Source organism: Ambystoma mexicanum, chromosome 2p (genome assembly GCF_040938575.1).
Source record: "Ambystoma mexicanum isolate Mex_15411 chromosome 2p, UKY_AmexF1_1, whole genome shotgun sequence".
NCBI lineage: Eukaryota > Metazoa > Chordata > Amphibia > Caudata > Ambystomatidae > Ambystoma > Ambystoma mexicanum.
The window spans coordinates 739,866,735-739,889,464 of record NC_090923.1 but is presented as its reverse complement, the minus strand read 5'-3'; positions in this window follow the sequence as shown (position 1 = coordinate 739,889,464).

Here is a 22,730-nt window from a genome sequence, read left to right as displayed (position 1 = left end):
AGCAGGCCATGCGCTTCACGGGCCTGCTGGGAGGAAAAGGACCACACGCGCGCTACTGCGCATGCGCGAGCCGCGCCCAGAGAGGAGCGCTCGTAATCCTGACCATCGGCCAGAGAGGACGTGTTCGCCTCGAGCTCCTGCAGGCACGCCTACGCGGGGCACCGCCCGCCAGCTCAACCCCCGGCCCCGCGTACAAGCAAAGATAAGTACACGTCTGATTCATAGTCAGCTGATTTATCCCGTGAGAGGGAAACGTGTTGCGCGCTGATACTTCTGTTGACATTGTCGGCAGCACGAAAAGACGAGTTAAACATTTTGCATGCAGAGCATGATACTAACCCGGAGTTGGAGTTAGCTTGGCGGTGAAGCAACCGCACCCTTAACTAATCTTTAACCCATTAGGGAACGTTCTTTTGGAACGGCAATTTCGCACGCACGTGCACTGACTTTGTTTTGGCTATTTTCAGCTTATTGTTTGAACGGTCTGGTGAGACATATCACGCCCATCAACACGAAAAGGCCGAAGGACCTAGAACTCCACAGAACACTGAGCTAAGTGTCTTAGCACCTCGTGTGCATGTTATTGTTTATTGTTACTATTGCACAGGGTAAGGTGGGAACATGTATCTGCCATATTGATGGGGAGTTACCATAACATGAAGTGATGTTGGGAGGGTTTGCCTTCATGAAGTAATGAGGGCGGAGTTCATGTTTGAGAAGGCAGTGTGAAAACCAAGACAGCCCTAGAGAACACTGATCTAGGGATAAGTTGGTTAGAGGCTCCAATACAAAGGCCTCCAAGGAGAATTTCTGGGAGAGTGATGGTAGTGAGAAAGTGTGTGTGAGCAAAGTTATCGCCAACAACCATCCGCAAGTGGAGAACCGGAGCCGAGGAGCATGTTTCCCCTAATTCCCCTTTCCCATCCATTGTGATTCCCTAAACCTCTTTCCGGTGATCCTGAACTCCCTCTACCCATCCATTCAACGAACCCTAACCCTCTTTCCCCAGAGGGTTGCGGTGGCCCGTGGTTTTCGTTTCCCGGGTGCCAAGACCCAATGGGGAGGGAGGAGTTTGTGCTGCCTCTGCGCCTGTCAAGAGGAGTGAGGATCTGACAAGTCCCTTGGTGTTTGTTATATTCTTGGTATTCGTTAGCCATTCATGGATGTATGTGTGGCCTTTTTCCAGAAGGCAGTGAATGTTGCAGATATTTTGGCATATAATTCACTGACTAACGTCTACTAATGAAGGGTTTTTAGGACTGGGGTTATGTGATCTTTCATTTTTAGGCCCCATACTAGCTGCTTTGTTCGTTGTTAGTTGAGGGTCAATGGTGACTTTCTTGTGGATCCTCAATTACAGACTGTTACATCAATTTATGTTTACTATTACTAGAGCTCTTGCAGTAACCATTTTATGGGTCATACCCAGCAGTGGAATGATTTGTCTGAGGATGTGGAATTGTCAGTGTGATATTCTGGAGACCCCATTGATCTGGGTATTACATGAGAGCTCTCACGCAAAGCTGATTACTAACTTCCCTGGAAATTGTTGGAGGGGCTATGCATTGTGCGGGGATAATAGAATAGCAGGTGTAGAACGTTAGTTCATGCTATGAAGAATAATTCCATTTTAGATGCATTTAAGTGGATATAATTTTCAATTATCCAATTATGTATCTGGGAGAGGCAATTTGCCTAGAGCAAAGTCTGTAGCACTGAAAGGTCTACATTTGGGTTTGCAACAGATGAATTTGATTATGAATTTTGACATATGTATGTTTTGATATGGCATTATAATTATGGAATTATTTATCAATTGTGGGTATGCATTTAATCAATTAGCGTGACTATTTTAAACATACGTAAACAGTAACGGTCTTGCTTGAGTCTTTGGATAATGTATTGTCTCTGCTAATCTTGCAACAGTTGTTTTAACAGTGTAATTTGGCTGTAAGAAATTCCTTGAGAAAGGATGAACTAGTCAAAACACATGAATAGCGGGTCCAACGTTTTCCTAACCAGTCAGTTGAGGGAACCATAGAATTTAGCTAATAAAGTTGTATGTGTAAAATACAAAAATCAAAAAGTTATTCAAATAGATAAGCAAGTTATGGAAAAAGTGAGATAATTAATGAATTGGGAATAGGAAACCGAAATATGAAATGAAAGGGCTGTTCTAAAATAAGGAAGAAAGCAGACACACTTTTGGTCAGAAAGAGGTACAAGTTTGAAGTCTCTATTAAAATTAATTGAGAAAAGTTTTTTATGGTGGGTAAAAGATATACCTACACCGACTGTCAAATCTAGATTTCAGAATCAGAAAATCAAAAATATTTATGCTAAATTGGGACTGTGTAAGGAAGTTTCTATAAGGAGTGTAGTAGGAGTGTGCTACTGTGTGGAGCAAGGCAAGAGCTTGGCAGTGCTTGTGGCAGGAGCAGCAGTGAATTCATGCGAAACAGTCTGGTTTTATGCGTTGCTTTCATCAGCTACGAACAGTCTGGTTTTACGGGTTGCTACATCTGGGAGGAGCTAAAACATAAAAACTCACCTCCCGACGCACAGCGTCTCGAGTGTTGCAGGAGTGTGTTCCTGTGCTCCTGTGCCCTGTGGCCTGGAGGTTTTGAACGGTCACACTTGGTACCAACAGGACCGCTGAGGCTGAACACGTCTATCGGCTGGAAATTGTACTATTGGACAATCTAGCAACCTGACCTAAATCCAATATGAACAGTGGGAAATAGCTATAGGTCCTCCAGTCCCCCTCCTGTTCCACAACCCAGTGGTTGCTTTGCTTATCTTTTATCTTTTATTATATTCTCTTATGGGCGGTGACTGCAGGCCTCTCCAGCCTTTGAGCCATCCCTCAATCCTTTTGTAATCGGTGACTTCGGGCCTCTCGAGCCTTTGAGCCGATTTTGTACTTTTGTAATCGGTGACTGCGGCATTACGCTTTTGAGACGATTTTGAACTCTTGTTATCGGTGTTTTTTGGCACCCCGCTTTTGAGTCGAACTAATCACTGTAGAAAGCAAAGGCAAAGCAGTCCCACCTTCTAAGACACTCAATGGTGGGTGCCCTGCCGAGGAGCTAGTGGCTTCACAATCCCTTTTATGTTCTTGAAACTGTGCTTAATATCAAGTTTGCTGGTATCTGATACGTTCAGATATCCTAGCTGTCCCTAGAACCCGCAAGGCCCGAGCAGGCGGCTCCAGCTTCCCTGCAGTCGCCCCCCGACTCTGGAACTCCTTACCGCCCCACATCAGGTCCACTGAATCCCACTCTGCCTTTCGCAAAGCCCTCAAAACTAACCCTTTTGTCTGACTTCAACCTGGACTTTACGACTATTTGCGCCTGCATGTACTCTGTGTTACGCTGTAAACACTATCTCTGAACTTTTCTGTAACAAGTAATACTGGGCGGCTTTTTTGTAACCCTTAATCCAGCCAGCAGGCATCGATAGCGCCTCGGTGCCTGCGGGCTGCCGTGTGCTCTACAAATTTAAATAAATAAATAAACTCTTGGTATAAGGTGCAGGCTGACATCATCTTGAATTATAATCCACGATCATGTCACACATCTATTATCTGAGAAGCGGTTTACTGGAAGACGATCTGAGGGCCCCTGAACTTGACGACTCAGTCCTGACCGGTAAACCCTTAAGGAGCCAGTTCAAACCCTTGGTGAAATATCGAAAAGCCGTCCAGTCAAATCAAGTACTTATAAATAATGATACACAGCTACCTTCCACCGCTGTCTTAGTGGGCAGCTTGATTTGGGGGATATATTTGTTTCATCTCCCAATATCCTTTCAAGTGCGGCCCAGGAGAAGGGACTCGAATGGACCCTTATGACCACCACCATGAAGAAAACTATTAAAGATACCTTTCCTAGACAAAAATATCACAGTTTGGGTGAGGCAGACTTACTAGAAATGGGCGACCTAATAGTCGCATTGGACCATAGCTGCCTTTTGAGAGACAGTGACATCAGTTCCCCAAAATTAACCTCAGTGGAGATACGTGATCTTACTAGTACACAAGCTTTTCCTACGACTACCTTGACCTTGAGCCCTATATTACCAGAGCTATTGGGTCCTCAAGGGGGGGGACAGGTCAGCTCTGCAAAGCCCTGACAAAACTGCATTGGGTGCGGATGTGGCCCCTTCCGAGGCCCATAAGGAAGTAAGCAACGCTACCCTAACTTCTCCAAACTACTCTTTAGTAAATGTGTTTGAACTGTTGCATGGAGATGTGCAGTCACACACAGGATTATTGCTAGAATTACCTAAAGAAGTGAGTGAATGTGAAAACTCTATAGTTGGGTTGAAAACTGCAGTGAACTCTTCTCTGACTGAGTCCATTGCTGAATTCAAAACAGCAGTCTTCAGTCATAGTGGATTTGCAGGACAAATGGCTATCTTTGCACGCCTCATTAGATTCTTTGAGTGATAATGTAAAATCACTAGCTGTGGACGTTCATCAGCTGATAAGAGCGGTTTGCCGAAGGAAATTGGTGGCTGGGACTGTGGGTCTCAGGTATTAGATGACAGACCACTCTCAGACTCTATCATGGAGGAATTAATTCGTCTAGCATGAGCTTGTGATGACCAAACAGACCAAGTCAAAGGGATTTCCACCCCAGTCCAAACTCTGCCGGCACTGAACAAAGAATTGGGGCTCAAGCCCCGCAGGACCAATGGTAGAAACCGAAGGAAAAAAGAAAACATTTGGAAAGGGATCAGACGGTAGAAATCCCAATAATCAATAAGGACTCGAAAACTAAGAACCAGGAGGTCTTAAAGATTAAGAAGGCATCTACTGCACAGTTTGTACGTGCTATTACGCTACCAACAGCCAATGGTAACAGGTTCCTGCATAAATCATGAGGGAATCCAAAGATCGCTGATCAACAAGAACATTCATGCAAAACTCTCTGACCCTCACCCGTTTGCCCTACAAATGCTCTGGGGGCAGGTCGTCGGAGACAAGTCCAGCACTTATGAAAACTAGTGTGGGGGTTCAAACAGAAATGGCCCAAAAAGCTGGCGCCAATATTTCTATGAGGTAAGAATCCTCTTCCTCTCTGGTCCATAGCATCCACCCATATTGCATGAAGTAATGGAGCCACGGATGGAGTGCCCCATCTCAGCACAAGAACCAGCCTGCCTAACGGTGAATCAACAAATCCAATTCCGGACCCACAGCTTACTAAGCGGAATGAAATCTGAATGCAAACCGAAGAAAGGGAATGACTGGATATTACAAACGTCAGAAGTCAGCAGGTAAAACACTTAACATTATAAGGGAGGAAGTTGGGAGTTTAGCAGGATCCAGATCTGAAGACACCTCGCAGACAACACGTCCATTTAAAACCTACAAGGTCTGGTTGAAAAGAGTGAATGGGAACAAAAAATCAAAACCATTGAACAGGAGTGAAATCTTAGCAATTTTATATGCGGTGGACAATCTTTTCCTCTTCTCCACACAGGACATTGAATTTGTCTGATTTCCGGATCATAGAAATATACACATTGTAGAAATTGGTCTCAAGGCTTGGTTGGGGGCCAACTCAATATTTGGAGCCGCACCAGCCTTACTGAAACAAGGTCTTGAAATATCAGTGGATCCTTTATACAATATCTGCAAGACGGATGGTGGAAAAGAGGATATCCACCTGGGTACTAATATGTCTATATGTCTACTGAACCCGACTGGTTTTCATAATCTAAAAACAGAGAAAAGGGTTACTTCTACTGTTAATCAGCATTTGGAAAAGAAATATAATGGTTGGTACCAGAGATAATCTCTCAGGTCTTTCATAAACTTGGTCTGGCTGAGGAATCTCTGTAGCTAATCAGGAGGTAAAATTGTTTGGATGGAACACGAGGGGCTCCACTTCGTTTAAAAATATGGCAACCAGAAAGGAGATTTTTATTCACTATGACATAATCGCTCTTCAGGGTACATGGCTGGTCTCCTGCTTTGATGTAGATGGGTTCATTGTTACAGAGCAACTGGCACAAGGCCAAGGAATCGGGAGACCCACGGGGGGGGGTTACTGACCGGGTTAAAAAATTCCACTTTCTCCTTTGTCGAGTTGGTTAGTAGTCAAACTCCGGGGATCTTCAACGTTAAAGGGCACTTGAGGAGCAATGGCTCGACCTGCGTCTGGGTAGTAATGAACACATGCTGGAACCCTTCGAGTTCACTCCTCTCATTTCTTGGAGCTGTTAGCAGATGTTCTGCTTCAAATTGAGATGACATATGGGCTAGTGAGTGCAATTTTCATAGGAGACTTAAACTCCCAATGCATTAAAACATTGGTGAACAATGATCAATTGCGAGCTCTCACACCAAACGGTAAACAGTGGTACTTCTTCCTAACTTACTGGAATTTGTGCATGGCTAATGGGAATATCATAAGGGATGTTTCTCCAGCTCTGACTTGATCCCTATGGTTGCAGGGTTCAACAATTGACTATTTATTCTTGTCAAAAGATCTGTTTGAAAAATGCATTCCTTTTTGTGTCAAGGCAAAGGGGTCAAGTGATCATGACATGCTTGTAGGGCATTCTCCACTTCAACGACACACTTGGAAAAGGCTTACCCTCTCGACGTACTTGTGAATAATGGCAGAAATAGGTTGGTAAAATTTGGTGGTGGTGGGTCCAAACTGAATAATGGTCTGTCTAGAATTGTAGGAACTTCTGCAGAGTCAGATCTTCAATGATCTTGCAACCCCCTCTTGTTCGTTGAATTCTTATGAGAGGTTAATCCGCCCAAAGTTCTGGGTGAGCTTGCCAAGTCCAAGCATTCCCATATATTCGATGAAGAAGCACGCCAAAAGAAGACAGAGCTTAGGAAAGCCATTTGGAGGTGTGAAAAAACAGAGTGTTTCACTGCCTAGACCCCGGTGATCCCTTGCTCAGGTGGCCAGGGCTTGGCTATCGCCTTTGGATCCAGACCCTGGGAGTGGACAAGTGCGGGAGAATCACCTGGTTGGGTGGTCCTCAGGGAGTGGGGGAAGAAAGCCTGATGGCGAGACATGGTATCCCACCTTTCCAAATACCCCGGGACCTGGGGCCCTTTAAGACAAGGTAGCAATATTTAGAGATGGATGGGGATGCAGAACATACTCATACATCAATAATCAAACAGACTCAGGAAGTTTGCAAAATGTAGTACTGTTTTATTAACATTATCTAAAGCAGGGAGTTAAAATGGACATCAACAGACGTTCGCTCGATTTCTCGCACTCAAAAGCAACATTCTTGTACTACAAATTTGTCACTACTGACGTCATTCTACGTGGCAAATAATAAAACCTACTAGAGGATGTTATAGGCTTAAAGGGAGCATCTAGGTATACATTCCATACTGACGGGGGTTGTGATTGGGTCTCTACTTTCAGGGAGGCAACTAAGCCCATCCCAAGTGCAAGTCATCTTCTGTGTCATACTAATACTCAACACCTTATTGGTTACACAAACTATAGGGCTCTTTGGTACGTGGCCCTCTATAATTGGTTGGCACGCTTGTACCCTTCTGGAATATTCCACTTTCTAGCATCACACAAGCTGGTTATCCCAGGTGCTGGGAGGGTCGGCCTGGTCATGCCTCCCACCCAATTAGCCCAACATCTATCATCACTCCTGTGGTCTGCCATTCAGTTAGGCTTTGAACTTGGCCTTGCAGAAGCTCCTTGTGCCTGAGAATTAAAGAGAGTGTGGCATGGTCTTATCTTCTGGTTTCGGTGTAGCTCGACCCACAGTCTATTTCCATCTGACCATGTGACTGGAGACCACAGTTTTGAGCTTTTCGTTGCATAAAATACTATTAAATGATGAATTCTTGGCACCTTCAGTGTTTTTCCATTTCACCTCAAACAGAAGTTTGTTTCTTTCTCACATTCATGTAGCTTCTTGATGGACAACCAGGCTCACGGTGGCCTCAATTCTTGGTGCTGGGCTAGCCAGCCTTTCTTGAATTTTCCTTCGCCATCAGCTATTTTCAACTATGCAACACTTTAAGCCCTTTCCATTCACGGGGTTCAAGTTTGCTAAAGTGCATTGTGGAACATCCAGATTCTATACATTCCTATGTATATACATCGGCGCATCGCCGTAATCTATTCACTACGTAGCCAGCCTCAGGATTATTTTTTCTACTTGCGTTACAGCATCTGTACAATTGTAAAATGACTTTGCATTTTCTTCAGTGTTTCTTCGCACAAGACTCTTCATTTTGATCCCGAAATGTTGCTTCACTTCGACAACTCATCCTCAGATCTTATAGAATGGCTATATTCTTTCTTCATTTGTGTCTTTTCTGGGTGCGTCAGTTCTGTTTCGTGTGATGTCACCAGTCTTCTTTTCTCATTCAATGTCATACTTCTTCTGGGACTGTTTCCAGAAGACCATTACTACTTTGTGAATGGATATAAGGTTTTCTAAGTGGATACCTTGTATCAAGGATTCTTTGCGGTATAGGCATCCTCACTAGTACTGCGCATGTCACAATTTCTGGTTCCCAACCTATAGGCAACATGGGGGCAGAGCTTTTGGTATGGGTATTTGGCTCCTCTACACCCCTGTCCCATCCTGTTTTATAGTATATGATCTCCACCCCCCATGTTCCTACACAAACACTGAGCCAAGGAAGAGGAGGTCTGAGGCTGAAAGGAGTACCACCCATGCAATACATTGGACATGTCCCATTAATAAGATCAGGCAGGGTCAGGCACTTGATCTTAATTACATACACCTGGTACCTATTAGCTCTCCCCAGACAGTTAAAAGGTGAAAAACTGAGACACACTCTGAGCAAGGCGGTGCACGAGAAGGAGCAGTTCTTCCAGGGCGACGGTGAACCAGGCAGAACAGAGCGACAGACTGAGGGACGGAACTAAGGTACGGAGAAACCTTGGACACCCCGGCGAGAGATCGTTAACTCCGAAGGGCCTTGAAGGTTACGCAAGGAAGCCCAGCTGGAGAGAAGAGACAAGCCTCTTTTGTGTTTCAAGTATACCAGCCACCCTCCCGGGTGAACGACAGAGTTGGGGCGGTACAGCAGCAGTTGTGGTATCAGCCTTGACTTCAGGATCAAAGCCCCAAAAGACAAAAATGAATTAGCACAGCCGATGAGTTGATGAAAGCAATGAAAGTCGGGTCTGTGTTAAATGATACTTGACGGCAACAGTATCCGATGAATGAAGGTTGCGCGTGTGCCGATAAGACGCTTGAGTAAGCAAAGAATTGTAAAGGACTGTAAATTAAAGATACAACTTAACAGGGTGGTCTGGTAAAAAAAAATTGCCCAATCGAAAGTCTCTGTGAAATGGCTGATGCCATAGAAGCGGTGGGAAGAGAAAGAAACTGAAATGCACGATTTGACCTGTTCTTAGGTTTGATCGTGGCAGAAGGAAATCTGCATGTGAGAGATATCTTTGAACTTTGAAATAAATACTGTGCTTGAAACTACATTTACCAAGAGGCCTTGGTTTAGGAGAGGAAAGGTGACGATTGAGGAAAGAAGGTTGAAGTTGTCATGCCGAGGTAAGAGCAAAAGCATTTTTCGAAAGTCTTTGACAGTGGAAGGAAATTGAAAGGAGGCTTGAGCCCGTCAGAGGTCTGATTGGAACTTGGGGAAGGGAACCCCTACGCATTGTGACTGAAAGATTTGTGCCTGGCGGAGGGAAACCTGTACTGAATAGTAGTAACCAAAAGGAAACAAACATTTGTTGAACTGTATTACCCTGGAAGACCAGGTGGGCCCAGTTCCACAAAATGAACTGCATCCTTGTGTCCGAAGCCAGAGTGTGTCGCAAGGTCCAAATGTGCCACCTTACCCCGTGCTACAAAACGTGGGGAAGGGAGTTTACTCAGCCATATTGACATTTCTTTTGAACACTGATTTTCCTTTTGGGATTCCACATTCCCTTGAACATTTATTGTACAAGAAAGAGGGCATTAGGTGTATTAGTATAGGCCATTTTAAGGAGTGACTAGGACTGTATTTTTTTTGTTTGATGGTCGAGAATACTCCCATCTTAGTTATAGGGCAAGATAGGAGTTTTCCAACCCCTTTTAAACCATCAATAAAGCTTCTGAAACTTTCAGATCGTGTCAGTGTCTACTTGTGATACCATGCCTCCCTCAGAGGTTAAAACACAAATCCTTGCACATAGAAGTGTATACCACTAAAATCAGAATCTTTGATTGAAGTATAGAAATTGGTCTAAATCGCATAAGGATCTCTGACTACAGAAGTATGGAGAAGAGATGCTTAGGGCAATTGGTAGGGCTAATTCCATGAATTTCTGGTCGTTTATCAATGCAGAGGGAACTAGTCAGTGTAGTGTACAGAGCAATGTGACAGGAACACTTCTCGGCCCTTTATGCACAACCTGCTAGGGACTCAGATACATTTACCAATAAAGTCATATGAGATTTGAATATCACACAGGAAATCATAAAAGAGCTGATAGAGAATAGAGAAATCTTCCACTTCGAGGGCAGCAGGTGTCGGAATAGAAATAGTATTATGCCTCCTATTGTAATAGTTATATGTATATTGGCCTACGCCAAGTTGTCTAAACATCATGCGTGAACAAACTCCACGGCAAGGTCTTGACCTCAGAAAAATCAATGTAAGCCGCCATCTTGAATCAAGCCGCCATTTTAGGTTCTCTTGTTATGTAGAAGTCACCCTGAACATCAAAATGGAGGCCGAATGACATTTCAAATAGATTCTGGCCGTTGTGACCTCCGCAGAGCTGAATGATTAATATGCCTGCAGGCTACTTGTCGGGGTCGTGAACTGAGACCTTGTCCTACTGTTGACCTACATGTAAATGTACTACTTATATCAGAAAAACTAATCAAAAATGCATATATTAAAGGTTGACTTGGCAAGGAACCCTAGACCAGTATTGTATTTCACAGAATGGTTAACCCGCAAGAGGGTTGGCCAAGGATATTGGTATTCCAATGTGCGGTCTCTCACTGAACACATCGAACCCTCGTTGAAGTTCGTTATGTTATACTGAGAGCCGAATAGCTATCCGTTTGTCAGTTGACTTGGTAACTGTTGTAGCTTGAAATAAAGTACTTGTATGTTTCTTTGTAACCTGTGTTGGTGTGTTTCCTTTTGGGCTTCTCGGCCTCATATTATCTTTCTGTTTTCACAGTTGACGCCCGAATAGGGACCCTCAAGATTGATGCCGGATCATTGAAGGTTGACGCAGGCTATCGAACCGGGATCGGACAGGGTGATACTGCAGGCCCGACCGAACGAGACGCGATACCTCGGCAGCGCTGCACAATCCGATCCTTGGACGATAGTCGTGTGGTCTGAAACGGCATCTTGACGAGGGTCAATTTTTGAGGCGGGCAGATTTGTCGAAACAACCAAACACAAGGTAGAATTCGTTAGGTAAGTTCTTTGGTAAACCGTACGGTCCTCCTTATGTTTGGTCAGGTGTAGTTGTGACCCGACTCTTAATTTAACCCTGACAATTTGAATTTGGCGTATTGTATCTGCAGACACAATTATTGACCAGGTAACACCAATTTTTTGTGAAATGCCTGGGAAATTGTCCAGCTGCTTTAGGGCACTGTTCCGCAGCGATCGACAATCTTTGGAATTTAGCCGCCCGCCACCACAGGAGGGGTCGCCGGCATGTACTATGTACTGTAAGCATGGCTTTGGAAGTATAGTATTTAATGATATTTGGCACACACAAACCAGACATGCCTCTGAATTTCAGTATCCAATCAATGGTAATTTCGAGATCCCCCGTATTGAATACCTAGAATCGGTCTTGTTAAAGAAGAAGGCCAGACCTGCAGCATTTGATGTTTTGCAGAATTGAAAAAAAGAAGCGTTACAGCAGCTTAAAAGTAGGGATAAACATGCAAAACGAATGCTGAAAAGGTGCTGTTGTATGATAAGGAAAAACATTCAGAGTCAGTCAAGAATATGGATAGGGCTTTCTCATTCGGTATCCAGAAAATCTATCCCTCAGAAGATTTTCATGTTTCCGAAGAATTTATTGACAAATTGTTAAACGAACGAAGGTCTGGTGCCTCTGCGCCACCTCCGTATGATCCTCTCCCTGGTGCTCTGCCTATTCCTGCTGTTATTCCTGCTGTTATTCCTGTTCCCCCTGTACAACCTATTGTTCCTATACCTCCAGTTGTTGTTCCTCCACCTACTCTACCACCTCTTCCCCTTGCGCCGATAGTCACACCTCCATTGAATTTGCCCGCACCTCCGCTCCCGAGTGGTTCTGTACCGACTGTAGTTGATCAGGGTGTGGGGTCAAAGATTGTCACTCGAAATACTGTCTCTGCAGAAAAGAAACGGGAATTGTTTGCATGGGCTAAGCATTGTATGGAGAGAGATGATTGAGCTAATGTTTTTTCCACATTATCAAATATGGACAATTTTCCCGAGAAAAATGTTTTTATTGAAGGTTTGGGGACTCATTTATGTGTAATGTGGGGTAGATTACAGAATGCAGATCTCCCACAAGGGTTGAGGGATCTGAATACTCTAGCGCTTTCAAGGGATACTGAGGAGGAAGTACATGGTCATGTCGAGAGGTTATTTGAGTATAGGAGGGACTTAGAAAAATTGCGGGATGAGGCTGATGAAGATGACAGTATGTATGTGCAGAAACAATTCCTTCCGTGTCGTAAATCGGCATCTGAGGAAGTACGAATCTGTACAAAAGATGCGATTCGATGGATCTTGGATTCATCGATACCGCCAGATGAAGTGGATGACACGTATAGTCAGTATACAGTAGAAATGCAGAGGAAGGTGATTCAGGTAATGGTGCAGTACCTGCAGGATGAATGTGTAAGGAAGAAGGTTAGTTGTCCTACAGAGTTATTGGGTATTTGTAAGAGGGCTTTTTCGCCCGACACTTCTTCGACACCCTTAGAGCTCGACCTGGCTCTGTTGCTTAGTAAGCGATCGGAATTACCTACATCTCAGTTGCCTATGAGAGAGGTTCTTCCGGCATTTGTCCCAAAGGTTGAAATTGCGGCTGATCCTGCAAATAATATAGTTGCTGTGAACATTCCTGCACATTATGTATCACAGTTTGTTCACGTCCCGTTTTCGCGACAGGAAGTGAACACTATTAGACAATCAGTTCCTGATATTAGGAAAAATCCAACAGGATTCTACAAAGAGATAGAGTCTGTGTTGCAGTCCTCTGTGTTCACCCTAAGTGATATTGACTTGTTATTCCCTGTACTCCTGCCCGTAGATTTATGGAAGCAGGTTCGAACAATAGACGATGTGCATGGGTTGGGAGATACGTGGGCTAACATAACTAGGCCTGATGAGGAAAGACCAGCTGGTGAGAAACCACCTCAGGTAATACTCACTTTGCCTGATAGAATTGTTGCAAAATTGAGAACCATAATTCCTGAGAAAATAATGATTTGGGACAAGCTTACGGCCTGTGTTCAAGGAAAATCTGAGGGTGCCACCGAATTCTTTAATCGATTCGAACAGGTATTCTCTGACTTCAGTGGACAGGACTTGGGCACAGAGTCTGGGAAAAGGTTGTTTGTGGACAACTTTGTGCGTGGATTGCTGCCTGACATCCAGTCACAGATTATGTCCTCTGAGAGCGCTTGGCAGGCGAAATCCCAATCCGAAGTTTTGCACATGGCTCAGTATTACGAGAACCGTGTCAATAATGAAAAAGATAGAGTCGAGAAGAGGAAAGGAGATTTGAAGACTAAAGTATTGTTACAGGAAATTGTTAGAAATCCCAGAGGAGGTAATTCACAGACCAGAGGTCAGTATGTTCCGCAAGGGAACGTCCCCTTGGGTCCTGTGAATATTAACCAATGTGCCTATTGTTGCCAGGAAGGTCATTGGCATGCACAGTGCCCCGTCCTTCGACAGAGGTCAAACAACACATTTGGAAGTATGGGTAGACGACCTAGAGGTCGCCTCGGAGTGGGGGGCCCTGTTAGAGGTCAGTTCTCACAAGATCCTCAGCAACCTTTTTCACAGGATAATCAGACTTCGAGTGTGGACACAAAAAACATATTTGATCGCCCTTCTGCCGCCTACCTTTCTGAAGAGCTTCCTTTCAATGACATTTTGTTTCGCTAGGATTGCCCGAAGCAGGGTTTGGAACCACAATCTATTCCCGTTAGTCAAAAAGGTCCCTACGTTGAACTACTAGTGGGGAATAGGAAACATCAGTTTTTGATAGACACTGGAGCACATAAGTGCTCCATTGATCATTCTCGGGTTCCAAACATTCCACTGTCAGGGCAAACTAATGTTTCGAAGGGATTGTGTCCTCCGACGTATTCCTAATCTTAGATATCTCCTTCCAGCTCTGCTGGCCTCGGAAATTTTTTTCTTTAGAGGGCGCTGCGCGTCAACGGGACAGCTGCCGTATCGACGTCGACGTCATCCTGCCTATAAAGGCTGCGCGCAGCGTCCGTTGCTCAGTTCCGTTTTTCCGCGCTTACTCAGTGCCTCGGAATACCGTTGCTCAGTTCTTGTCAGATTAAACCTATTTACCTCGAGTTATTCGATCCGTACTCGATGGCTTCCTCGTCGGAACTGACAACTCCTCGATCCGGCCTCAAAAAATGCCGAGATTGTGGAAAAAAGATGTCACTGACTGACCCTCACAGAGTTTGTCTGTGGTGTTTGGGAGCTGAACACCATTGTTCGGAGTGCAAGGACTGTATGTCCATGACAGCTAAGGCCCTGAAGGAGCGTAGGGGGAAGCTGGAGAAAGGTAAGACTTTTAAAGCTTCTTCTTCGTCGACGAAGTCGAGACATTCGTCTCCTCGTCACCATTCGCGCTCCAGGTCTCGGAGTGGGTCCCATCACTCCTCGAGATCGAAGCACTCGAAGAGGAGACGTCGAAGATCCCCTTCTCCGTCTTCCTCTTTCTCTGTTTCGCCAAAAAGAATCCCTTGCCCCACGAAACATAGTTCCCGGGCTGAATGGGAGGAATTCCGCAAAAATATGATGAGCGTCTTCGAGAAAGTGGCCTCGACCCCCTCGAAGACTGCCGAGAGCGATGCTCTGGTCGAAAGACCCGAAGGTCAAAAACGCCGCGAGTCGCAGTACCCGGCGAAGGAAACCTCTCGAGCGCGTATCGAACCCTCGAGTAGGACTATGACCTCCAAACCTTCCTCGAAGGTTCCGTCGACGCCGTCGACGAAGGTTCCGTCGACGCCGAGGTCGGTGTCTTCGATGCCGTTTTCGAAGGGACCTTCGACATACGGGTCTGTCGACTCGACGCCAGCTTCGACACCGGCGTCGACGCCAAGAACAGTCACGGTCACGACACACCCAGTGACTATCCCCAGGTCCTCGATGACGATGGCTTCGAGATTGTCGAGTAGAATCCCAATTCTGTCGAGGTCATCGAGGTCTCCGCCTTTGTTTTCGACGCCACGCTCGAAGCCTTCGACGTCGGCGTCGACGACATCGACATTTTCGAGGCCAATAATGACAAGTTCGGCACCCTCTGCCTTGGAAATGGGATTTACACCCTTTATGAGTTCAGAACAATTGAGAACTATGTCCTCAATTTTGGAAGAGGGAGAATTGTCTGAACAGGAAGACACATTTCAGTTGCAGGGACCTGTAACCCCAACTAGAGAGGAATTTTCCTCTGAAGAACGCAGGTTAAAGGATCTTCATGATTCCTTACATGAGGCAAGTGGGTTAGACACTTCCCCTGAGGTGGAGTTTGCTAGGCCAGACCCGGGGGAGCATGCTGAAACCCCCTATAGAGCCTTAATGGCCAGGATCTCAGAGTTTATGGGGTGGTCTGCACCTTCACAATCTTTCCAACAAGATGACCTTACGGATATTCTTGACAAGGGCCCACAGGAGGACCCTGTGGTGCCTTTTCATAAAGCTCTTCAGAGGAAGATTATGACGAAGATGTCGTCCCGGCAGTAAATAAAAAACTGTCTACAAAATATAGGGTATCCTCAACAGACCCAGAGTTTTTGTCAAAACACCCATCCCCAGAAAGTCTGGTGGTACAGGCAGCATCTTCTACCGATGTCAAGACAGCTTATCCTACCGTCCCACAGGACAGGGACGATAAAAAATATGATGCAATGGCAAAGAAAGTTTTTTCGGCATGTAGCATGGCGTTAAAATCTGTTAATGCTACTTGCACCCTTGCAAGATTCAGCCATACACTTTGGGAGTGTGCTTCTACAGCGGCTGACTGCATCCCGGAGGGAGAAGAAAGGGAGGCGTTCCTGAATATCATACAGGACGGTAAAGACGCTATGTGCGAATCCCTCCAGACGGGAATTGATTCGGCTGACAGTATCAGCAGAGCAATGGCGGCAAGTACAACAACCAGGAGATTCGCTTGGTTGAGAAAGTCTGGTTTTGCCCCTGATGTGCAAGCCAGGCTCTTGAACATGCCATTCGATGGCTCTTCTTTGTTCGGGAAAAAGGCGGATGACAGTTTAGAGAAACTGCAAACTTCAAAAGCAGCAGCAAAATCCCTAGGCGCTGCAATCCGTCAGACACCTTTTCGTCCCACAGGAACCTCTGCGAGGGGCAAGTCCTTTCGCTTCTACTCCGCATTCGGAAGAGGTAGAGGACGTCCAGCTCAAAGGGGACAAAGAAGAACTACCCGAGGTGGACGGGGTAGATATTCAAAAGCCGCAGCAACAGCAGGTGCCTCTTTACCATCGGCATCCGCATCAACCGCTCCAAAACCACTCTGAGGACTTCCCTCACAGGACGCCTGTAGGAGGCAGGTTGACTCAACATCTGGCGGAATGGCAGGCTATCACGTCAGATGCTTGGGCATTGGAAACAGTTGCCCAAGGTTACTGCCTGCCTCTCCTACGCATACCTCAGAGTCATCCACCGGGGATCAGCTCTCAGAAAGCTCCAGATCCGCTCCTCTTGCAGGAAATTTTGGACCTGCTAGAGAAAGGTGCCATAGAACCGGTACCTGTAGCGGAGAGGAACAAGGGCTGGTACTCCCCTTACTTTCTCATTCCAAAGAAAGACAGAGGACTGAGACCCATCTTGGACTTGCGAAAATTGAACAAATTCCTCAGAAAAGACAAATTCAAGATGGTCACTCTTTCTCAGATCCTCCAGGCCCTTCAGTTCCAGGACTGGTTGGTATCTCTGGACCTTCAGGGCGCTTATTTCCATGTGCCTATCCATCTCAAACACAGGAAATACCTGAGGTTCGCAATTGGAAAGTCTCACTATCAATTTCGAGTGCTACCATTTGGGCTGACCTCCGCCCGAGGGTCTTCACCAAGTTAATGTCGGTAGTGGCGGCAAGTCTAAGGAGGGAAGGGATTCATGTCTACCCCTACCTGGACGATTGGTTGATCAGGGCTGTCTCTTCGGAACAAGCTCAGATCCAACTAAATCACGTGTGCCACTCCCTTCACAGACTGGGCTTCTCCCTCAATTTAAAGAAGTCACAAATGATACCATCGCAGAGACTCCAGTTCATAGGAGCGATCCTGGACACTTCCCTGGGAAAAGCCTCGCCACCAGAGGTGAGGGCTCAAGATATTCTACAGATGGTTACCAAGTTTCAAAATGCCCAACGTCTCCCAGCCTTTGACTTTTTGAGGTTGCTAGGCCTCATGGCATCCTGCATTTTCCTAGTGCCAGAGGCTCGACTGAGAATGAGATCCCTCCAGTGGGTACTGAGGACTCAGTGGTCACAATTTTCAGGGAGAATGACACATCTTCTTCAGGTTCCCGACAGGGTGGCTCGAGACCTTCAGTGGTGGGCCTGTCAGGAGAACATTCTGAAAGGAGAACATTTTTGGCAACCCTGGCCGGAGTTAACAGTAGTCACGGATGCCTCACTCACGGGGTGGGGAGCCCACGCCAACGACTTGACCATCAACGGTCGTTGGTCTCCATCGGAGTCAAGACTACATATCAACCTGTTAGAGCTGAGAGCCATCAGACCTGCGCTGAAGGCATTCCTGCCAGCTGTACAAGGGAAAAACGTCCTGATAATGACGGACAACACAGTGGCCATGCATTACCTCAACAAAAGAGGAGGCGTAGGATCACTACCCTGTGCAGAGAGGCGATGCAGCTCTGGTTTTGGGCAATCCAGGAAGGAATCTCTCTATCGGCAGTTCACCTAGCCGGAGAGAAGAATTTGACAGCGGACGCTCTGAGCAGGCAGAGCACAGTCTCCCACGAGTGGGAACTAGCTCTGGAAGTCCTTCAAGAGATCTTCGCCCTTTGGGGAACCCCTCAGGTGGATCTGTTCGCCACCATCGTCAACAGGAAATGCGATCTGTTCTGCTCAAGGGAATTTCCCCGAGAGGAGCTCTGGGAGACGCATTCATAGTGGACTGGGAGTTTCCGCTTCTGTACGCGTTCCCACCGGTCCCTGTCATTCCTCAAATGATCAGGAGGTTGAGAAGATTCCGGAGAACCATGATCCTAATTGCCCCGGATTGGGCCAGGAGAACGTGGTACCCGGACCTTCTGGACTGTCCATCTGCCCTCCAATTCGACTTCCACTCAGAGAGAACCTACTCTCACAGAAGGGAGGTCAGGTTCTCCATCCAGACATCAAAACCCTCAACCTTCACGCTTGGCTTCTGAAAGGTTGAGGTACAAGGATTGAGACCTCCCTGATGATGTTATGGAGGTGTTGCTTTCGGCAAGGAGGCCAGCAACAAAGTCTTTATACCGCTGCCGTTGGAACAGATTTTGCAGCTGGTGTAGAGAACAGAATATAGACCCTTTTTCATGTGGTACACCAATGGTTTTGTCCTTCCTTCTATATTTGGCGAATTCAGGCCTTCAAGTTGGCACCATTAAGGGCTATCTCGCAGCGCTATCCATCTTTAAGCGCACTGCGGAAGAACCATCCTATTTCAAATTACCCTTGGTAATACAGTTTCTAAAGGGGTTAACCAATGTTTATCCCCCAAGACCATTCCAAGTTCCCCTGTGGGATTTAAACTTAGTACTAACTTTCCTGATGGGCACACCTTTCGAACCACTCCATTCTTGTTCGTTTCACAAAGACAAAGTTGTCCTGCAAGTGAAGCCTAATTTCCTCCCAAAGGTGGTTTCTGAATTCCATATCACTCAGAAGATTACCCTACCATCTTTCTATCCTCCTCCTCACCCGGGAAAGAGGAAGAGAGGTTACACAGGCTAGACCCTAGAAGGGCTTTAAGTTTCTACATCAATAGACTAGCCAAGATAAGACAGGCAGACCTACTCTTTGTAGGTTACGCAGGTCACAAGCTGGGGTTACCAATAACTAAGCAGACCATTTCCAGATGGATCATTCTAGCCATTCTGGAATGTTATAAACTGGCAGGGAAAGAGCCAAAACCTCAAAACCTTAGGGCTCATTCGACCAGAGGTATTGCAGCTTCATCGGCCCTCAAAAGAGGCGTGCCGGTTAAAGACATCTGTGCGGCCGCTACATGGTCGTCTGTCCATACCTTTACACGTTTTTACAATTTGGATTCCTCCTCCAGTCAAGAGACTAGGTTTGGAAGGGCTGTACTGCATTCTATTCATCAGCGTGAAATCAGTACTCCCTCCTCCAATAATAGTATACTGCTATGGGAGCCTATCTAAGATGAGGAATACGTCAGAGGACTCAATCCCTTCGAAGAACAAGTTACTTCTTACCTTGTAACATTCTTTCGACGGGATGTTCCTCCGACGTATTCCTCATCGGCCCTCCCATCCATCCCCGTAGTTCCACTTCCCGTGTTGTTGCAGCTTACGCTCCTTCAGGGTGATTAGTCTAGTCCAGACAGTATTATTGTGGGGTACAAAACGGAACTGAGCAACGGACGCTGCGCGCGGCCTTTATAGGCAGGATGACGTCGACGTCGATACGGCGGCTGTCGAGGGACATCGACTCGGAGGACGTCGACACGCAGCGCCCTCTAAAGAAAACATTTTCCGAGGCCAGCAGAGCTGGAAGGAGATATCTAAGATGAGGAATACGTCGGAGGAACATCCCGTCGAAAGAACGTTACAAGGTAAGAAGTAACTTGTTCTTCTGTAGGGTTTTCTGGCACGCCAGTTGTTTTTCCGGTTTCTTCGCCGGTGCCTGTTTCTTTGGGTCCCTTTACGGACCACTGTCCATTCCTCTTGACTTCAAAGTGTGGAGATAATTTGCTGGGGTTAAATCTGTTAAAGAAATGAAATGCAGTGATTCATTGTTCCTATGACGGAGTGCGACTGACGATTTCACCACAGCAAATTCCCAGTTCTCAGTTTCTGACTCGACCATTGCCTCCTGAATTTAGCGTTGTCCGGAATGTTTGTGGGTGGTTGACGATAATGATGTCGGGGTTTTACAGATTGAACCCGTCAAAATAGTTTTGAAACATGGAGTTAAACTACCACGCATTCCGCAATATAAAATCTCAGTTGAGGGCGAGTGTGCTTTGAAGTGCATTGTTTCCGATTTTGGGCATCGAGGGGTGATTGAGGAGATTGCAGGTAGTTTATGTAACAGTCCGATTTTACCCGTGTACAAGAAAGGCGACAATGCAATCCCATTCCGTTTCATAATTGATCTACGCGCTATTAATAAAATTGTCGCTCCACAATTTCCAATTGTGCCTGATTTGACAACGATATTAACCATGATCCCTGCTACAGCTACTCACTTTAGTGTTGTGGATCTGAAGAATGCTTTCTTCAGTATTTCTATACACAAGGATAGTAGATATTTGTTTGCGTTCACCTTGAGGGGACGCTCGTTCACATTTACTCGTGCACCTCAAGGTTATACTGAAAGTCCGAGCATTTATAGTAGGGCTTTGAAAGAGCAGCTTGACACCCTTGAATTGCCATCTACTTGTACACTGCCTCAGTATGTCGATGACTTGCTTTTAGCTGCAGATTCTGAAAGTGCTTGTAAAGAAGGCACTGTATTGTTGCTTATTCATTTGGCTGAACATGGCCATTAAGCTTCACTAAAGAAATGTCAATATTGTTGTCAGGAGGTCGCCTATCTAGGCTATCTCCTGTCAAAGGAGGGGAGAAGATTGACACCTGAAAGAATAAAACACATTTCTGGCATGTCTGTCCAAAATACACAGAAGGAAGTCAGAGCCTTAATAGGTATGGCTTCTGACTGTAGGCTGTGGATCCCGAACTTTTCACTAGTGATAAAACCGATGTTGTCCTTGACGAAGAAGGGCATTTCTTCGCCGCTGCCGTTGAAGTCGGAAAATCAACGATCATTTGAGCTTCTCAAAACCGCGTTATGCTCTGCACCGGTTCTGGGTACTCCAAATTACAATAAGGCCTTTGTGTTGTTTGTACATGAGTGTGATGGATGTGCTTTGGCCGTATTAACACAGGAGCACGGAGGGAAGAATAGACCGTGCGGCTACTACTCTTCCGCCCTTGATCCTGTCGCATGCGCTTTGCCAAATTGTTTGCAAGCCGTCGCTGCTGCTGCCGCGTCTGTAAAACAGAGTGAGGGAATGGTCCTAGGCCATGATTTAACCCTAATGGTACCTCACTCTGTAGATGTCCTATTGAATAAAACCCAAACACAGCACCTCACCTCTGCACGGCTGACGAGGTATGAATTGACTTTGTTTGCCCCTCACATTCAAATTAGGAGGTGTTGTGTTCTTAATCCAGCTGAACTCCTACCTTTCCCGCAAAATACTGTTTACGGTGATGAAGAATCACATGACTGCCTGTATACTACTGAACAGGAAACAAAGGGCAGGATAGACCTTATAGATACTCCTTTGGATAATATGGAAGGGGAGCTGTTTTGTGATGGCTCCTGCTTCAAACTTCCGGATGGGACATCTACAGCTGCTTATGCAGTCACTACATTGAGTATGGTTGTTGAAACTAAGAGAATTCCGCATAACTCCGCACAGGCCGCAGAGATTATAGCGTTGACCCGAGCTTGTGAACTCTCTGAAGGGCGTACAGTAAATATATATACTGATAGCCAGTATGCCTTTGGGGTGGCTCACAACTTTGGGAGGCTCTGGTCGGAAAGAGGGTTCCTAACCTCACATGGGACCAAGATTCAGCATTGCTCCCTGATAGTGCAATTGCTCTCGGCACTCGCGCTCCCTAGTCAGTTAGCGATCATGAAATGCGCAGCACATCGTAAGGTCATAGATGATGTGGGGAAAGGGAACGCTTTTGCTGACCAGATAGCCAGGCAAACGGCCACAGACCTTAGCACAGACATGTATGCTCTAAGAGAAACAAGAGATGTCTATGTAATGGATGAGGGCATTGGGTCTGTACGAGATATCCAAGCTGATGCCACAATAGAAGAGTCTAAAAAGAAGAGTCTAAAAAGTGGGCCGAAAGGATGGGGAAACTAGATGAAGATGGGTGTTGGGTGGACACATCTGTAGGAAAATGGTTGCTCCCTAATTCATATGTGCTGACGATGTGTCTGCTCAGCAGATCACGAAAATGTTGGAAAAAGTCTGGGTAAACGATAACATTTTGAAAATCACTCAGCATTATGTCCAAAATTGCATGATTTGCTTGCAGCACAATGTGGGGAACGGGACAACAACTCCAAGGGGTAGTTTTGGGCCTCCTTCTGTCACCTTCGAGGTCATCCACTTTGATTTTATTGAGATGGAATGGTGTAACAATCTAAAATACGTCCTTGTGATCATTTGTGCCTTTAGTGAATGGGTTGAGGCTTTCCCCGTTAAGG